The sequence below is a fragment of the Symsagittifera roscoffensis genome, chromosome 2 (genome assembly GCF_963678635.1).
Source record: "Symsagittifera roscoffensis chromosome 2, txSymRosc1.1, whole genome shotgun sequence".
Taxonomy (NCBI): Eukaryota; Metazoa; Xenacoelomorpha; order Acoela; family Convolutidae; genus Symsagittifera; species Symsagittifera roscoffensis.
In genome coordinates, this window is record NC_087063.1 from 32,029,334 (window position 1) to 32,035,475 (window position 6,142).

Here is a 6,142-nt window from a genome sequence, read left to right on the forward strand (position 1 = left end):
TTGTAGCCAGATCACTGACATTGCTTATCTCTATCAACTTAATAATTTCAGAAGATAGGCAAAATCTACGATATAACATCAGTTATCAACTTTTTAGCCCGATCACTGACATTGCTTATCTCTATGATTTTAATAATTTCAGAATTTAGGCAAAATCTACGATATAATATCAGTTATCAACTTTGTAGCCAGATCACTGACTTGCTCATCTCTATCATCAGGGTGAAAAAATTGTGTTTTGTTTAAAGACTTACAATTTTTTCAAACCGCGTGAAAAAATGAATATATTCAGGCGCGAATCTAGAAACTTCTCGAGGGGGCGGATTTTCAAAAAAAAAAGAAAATTTTGTCGCCTTTTTTAGAGCTCTCTGATTTTCTGAGCTCTCTTTTAAACCACCATAAAGCAACTTTTGGCCAAATTTTTCGCGCAGCAGACAAAAGTTTGAAAAAGTATGCCTAAAAGAGTTTTTAGGCACTTTTTGGAAAATTTCGCCAAAAAATCAAGTTTTTTCGGCGCACGCTTCGCCCCTCAAAATTAATATAGATTGGCGCCAAAGGCGTTTTTAGAAACTTTCTAAAGTCAGTCAGCAAAAATGGATAGCACAAAATAGTACAAAAGCTACTGAATATTACAAAGACTACCAACCGCCACCCCCCCCCCCCCCAAATCCGCTACTCAATATATTCAACTAGTTGAACGCAGGGGCGGATTCAACAAACAGACCCACTGCCAACCCGAAAGGTCTCCCGTTTGTATTGTTTTGAGATATCCATTTCCGACGATGGACGCTCAAAATTTTCTGAAGGCGCCTTCGGTGCCAATATATAATATTTTTGAGGGGGAGCGCGCGCCGAAAAAGCGCGTTTTTTTATTCAAATTTTTCCAAGTGCCTAAAAATGACAGAACAAAACAGTTCTTTTTAATGGTCTTTTTAATGCTATGAAAGATCTCGGAAAATCAATTTGTTCATCCTAGAAAAAAGGTCTACAAAGTTTGCGAATTTTTTTTGAAAATCCGCCCCCTCTCGAGACGATCCTGGATCGTAAACGTATTTTATAAATGTAAGACAGATGAGCATTGTTTGTCAGTCTCATTTTTGGTTTTCAGGAGTTTTCGTTTTTTTTTTGTTTCTCCTTTTGAACCGAAGTTCACTTAAAACGAATGATATGTGATTTAATACTTAACCAATTTCAAGCCATTGCTCATTGAATACCAATGATACGATATCATCATGTACCTAAACAAACCGACAAGATAAACTGATATCAGTTATTAATCAAACTTGATTTTCAGGGTGTAAAGAACCAGTATCAGATCAGTGACGGATCTAAGAGTTTCTTGAGGGGGTTGATAAAAATTTGATCGATGCAATAACTATTAACAACAATATAAACGAAAGTTTGATCAAATCAATAAATTATTAACAACAATTTAAACGAAAACCTTTTTGAATATTCGAGTTGGAGAGTGAAGATAGTAATCAATTTTTCAGTTTTTTGCAGCTAATCACCCAATCGAACTTGATTTCCACGTTTTGTTTTTCGTTTATGTCACTATGTGCCAAAATTCAGTAGATCCTCCTTCATTTTGGAGCGGAGGTAAGCTTTTGGTATTCTCATGCTCAAAGAAGACCATTCAGTTGTGCAGATCGTCACGGCGAGGGTATCACCAATCTAGAGCAAAGCGATAAATTCTGGTATTGGGGCTTTGTGACACACCCAGTCCAATTGAAAATTTTGTGGCATATCGCTGAACATATGGAAATGCAAGATGTTTTTCCAAACTTCACACTCGCAAGGGAATAAGTCGCCTGGAAGCACTCCTACGTAAAACCAGATCATCAAAGTCTTCCTCCTTTGCATCCTGTTCAGTCAACCACCATGGCAGCAGCTTGCACACCTGGACACATGGAGACACTGCTCCGATAAATCGTATCTTCGCTTTGATGAGAACAAAGTCAATGATGGGCAAGTAAACCGTCTTTTTGAAGCGGTCATCAGCCGATGTTGCTATGGGAGGTCTATCTCTTCGAACTTCAGTCTGAACTTCATCCAGTTGTGCAGCGTCAGCATGACTTTTTTTGTAGCTACCACAGCCTTCAACACGGCTCAGAAGAGTAGTGACTTCTTGGGTCCATTGGTGAAAAAGGCTTTGAGAAGCTTGAAAACAAAAGCCTTAGAGTCCTTGGTAGCAGCGCGATTCGATATCTTGAAAGTTGAAGTTGAAGCTCAGGGTAGAGTCCAACGTGCAGTGTGGTGTCCGTTGAAGAAGATTGTAAAATTAGCAAGGTGTTTTAGACGGGGTATGGATACTGCTGAATTAGGCAGGTAGACAGGCACATGCTAGCACGAGTTTAAAAATGAGACCTATTTGAGGCCTCAAAATAAGGCGCTTTCGCACGCTAAATTTTCTCAGGTCAAAATAATCCTTGATGTCAAGTGCGAAGACAACGGTGCAGAAAACATCCTATACAAAAACAGTAAAAATGTCCAAAGCGGGACTCTTTGAAATTTTGTAGGGTCAACTTCCTAAGGAAGGGGGCGACACTTCCCTTTCTTTAAGCCCGCCCCTGACCAGTTTTCACCAGTTTAACTAGCATAACCAGTTTTTCAAAGCGACCTGAAGTCTGTTCCGTTATTTCACTTCTGAATGGATGTTTTCTCAGCTCAACTTTTGAAAAATTAAAGTAAATCCAAAGTATATTTTGTATTAAATCTTTGTGACAAGTGGCAAAAAGGCACAATAAACAAATATTAGCGCAAATTTGACTTAAAAAGACCGGTTTGAGGCCATTTTGATGATATTCTTTCAATTTGACATGCCCTATGTTAAAATTCAACATTTGGTAATACCATTTATTTAGTTTGTAATGAAAATTTCTGATTGTTTTTTGGTTTGGGAGGGGGGGTTGATGCAATCGAGATAACCCACAACTCTTTCATTTCTTAGGTTATAGCCACTGCACCAGCAGCGGCATCTGTATTCCCATAAGTTGGATCTGCAACGAGATAGACAACTGCGATGACCACAGTGACGAATCAGACGAGCTACACAACTGTACCGATATCATAACGAATCGTAGAGCGGGGATGTTTTTGATTTCACTTTCAATTGTTCTTGAAAACGTATCGCAAAGAATTGAGTTAATTAGCTTTTTCTGAAAAAATGGTTGACGAAACCGTTAAAACAGTTTTTCAAACAATTATGACTGCAGCTATCCGCCTAAACCCTATCTAATTCCGTTCTATAATGAGTTTCAAACAGTTATAGGACATAGTAGTTGCAGCTTTTTGATTTCAACGAGTAAATAAAAAATATTTTTTTCACAACTCTGTCGTTTTCTCTGCACTTATTTGAGATACAGTCACGGGACATAGAAATTTCACTTTTTGAACTTTTGAGCAATTGAACTTTTTTTCATGTTTTTGTCTTTTCTAGCAGCTAGTTAAGATATAGTGTTGAAATTTTGAAAAATGTCAGATGAAACAAATAGGAAGAACTTAGCCGGGCCAAAGTTTGAAGAATCTTGTTTTGCTCTTACTCTTGCCGCTGAACAAAAACAAAGAAAAACAAACAAAAACAAAAAATTGTATTTGGTCCTACTAAAATTTTTTGAATATGAATAGTTTTGCTATGCTGATTGAATTAAGCCAATAAAATAACTGTTAGGGCAAATAATTCGGAACGCTTACGACTCCGATACATGCACAGCAAACTGGTAAGCAAAAATTTCGTGTTTTACAAATTAAGCTATTCAAGCAACTAAACCTTGAAGTACTTCGAAGTAGTTTTCAAAGCATGCAGTGCTTTGCAAAAGCTTTTAAGGTGTGTTCGAGCCAGTAAATGAAGCAACGAAAACAAATTCAACGAAATTCAAAGTTTTATCACTTCAAATATCCTTGAGAAAATTACTGGAGTAAAAAATTTCAAGTTTACTAAGTCAAAAGCTTGCTTTAGTTTTTTTCCTTTTCGGTTTATGAAAATTAGGTTTTCTAAGCAAGCTTTTCTAAGGGTCAAACTTTGGATTATGTAATATTAGTTTGTCAATTGAACGGGTGTGCACAAAAAATCCGTTTTCAACGTGTTAGAATAAAAAATGAGGCTATGGCGTATGAAAATCAATTGGTCCACGCAAAAATTCGAAGAACAAGTTGACACGGCCCTTTGACCCTTCTTCAAATATTTTTCTAGCATTCTTCAGAACTTCCTTCTCTTTTACACAATAGCACACAAAAGAACTTCAACCGCCATGAAGGCCCTTGAATTTTGTCGATGATCAAATTAACTCGGTTTAAAACCTTAATAGCATTAGTATTCCTTGAACTTCAAATTGTTGTTTCACGCACTTAAGCAGAATAGCGAGGAAAACTTTCAGGAAAGCAGTGAATTTGGAATACTAGTGAATGTGCAAAACTAAGGGAACTACAAAAAAGTCGTAGCATTATCAATTGCATCGGAAAACAAACAAATAAGATTTCAAGACGTTTTGGGGAAACCGTTTGCTAAATTTTTTATGAGAGTTACTGGCTTCTAACGACGACGTGCTTTGGCATTGAACAAATAAGATAGTTTTTTTCAAAGCCATGAAAATAATCACCATTTTTTTGTTTTTGTCAAAAGTATATATTTTTCAGAGCAACAATTATAAACCCAATAATATGTTTATATATTTGAGTTTCATTTAATCTTTTAATCTTGGTCTTTATAAAACAGCGCTTTTAGGGTCTTGATTGAAAAAAAAACAAATCAGTAGTTCTAATAAAAAGTGCAATTTTAGTTCTTTTTTCTTTAATCTTTGACAAAAAAATGTGATTACTTTCATTGCTTTGAAAACTATCTTATTTGTTAAATCTCAAAGCTCATAAAAAAATAGCAAACGGTTTCCCCCAAATGGTCTCGAAATCTAATTTAACGATTTACCGATGCAACTGATAATGCTACGATTTTTTGTAGTTTACTAGCTTTGCATATTCACTGTTTTCCTAAAAGTTTTCCTCGCTATTCTGTTTAAATGCGTGAAACGCCGATTTAAAGTTTAAGGAATAAAAAAGTTGTTGAGGTTTTGAAACGAGTTTATTTGATCATCGTTCGAAATTCTGTGATGTGCCAGAGCTCAATTTAAGGGCTTTCATGGTGGTGCTATCGTATAAAAGAGAAGGTAATGAATATCCTGTATCTCTCGGAGACTATAAGTTTGGGAAAATTTAAGAATCATTCTTGAAGAAAGAATTATTATGGACAGAATGATATCGATTGAGTTTCAGGGATAAAGAGTACCTGTTTAGGGCTAAATTTTGCGAGGACCATTGATTTTCATAAGCAAATCAACCTCCATAGCCACTTTTTTTTGTTCTAAAACGGATTTTTTGTGCAAACCGATTCAATTTATAATTTAATATAACATATTAAAATTTTGACCATTTGCAAAGTTTGCTTAGAAAACCCTAACTTTAGCAAAACGAATGGAAAAAATTCAAGCAAGCTAAAATTGATATACTAAAATTAAACTTTTTACTTTATTAGTTTGTTCAAAGAAGTTCTGAAGTGATAAAACTTTGAGGTTTGTTGAAGTTGTTTTCTTTGCTTCAGTTACTTTCAAAAATTTTGCGAAACAGTACAAGTTTTGAAAACTGCTTCGAAGTATTTCAAAGTTTCATCGCTTGAAGAGCTTAATTTAAAAAACACAAATTTTTGCTAACTTGTTCGCTTTAAAAAATACTTTAAGTCTAGATTCAATCCCTTCAATAGTTTGCTGAGAAAGTTTGTGGATTTCGACGAACCGATATACTCAATACATTAACTCGAAAAATTCCAAAAAGTGTGCTTGTTACAAAATTGAACGTGGAAAATTTAATTATAGCTTCTTAATTTTTTTATGAAACAACTCGAAAGCTTTCAAAAATTGAAAACTTAAATGTCATGGCCAAAAGTTTCCGAGCAGATTCTTTCTATGCAAAATTTTTGCACATTTTGAAATTTTTTTGGTTGAAAAAATTGCTTAAAAACTTTAAACTTTTCTTGAACCGCTTTGCACTATGAATTTTTTCATTTTTCCCTTGTCTGGACTCTTCAGTAGCTAGCTAGTTTTAAGCAAACTTGCCAAGCGATTAGACATACTACAATCGAACAAACATACTCCAC

At 35.1% G+C, this 6,142-nt stretch overlaps 1 protein-coding gene across 1 annotated transcript in view; it reads right to left on the bottom strand.

Moving 5' to 3' along the window:
* LOC134840075 (uncharacterized) overlaps nucleotides 1-6,142 on the bottom strand; it is a 282,869-nt gene that overhangs the window by 191,779 nt on the left and 84,948 nt on the right. The gene's annotated exons all lie outside the window — the stretch shown is intronic.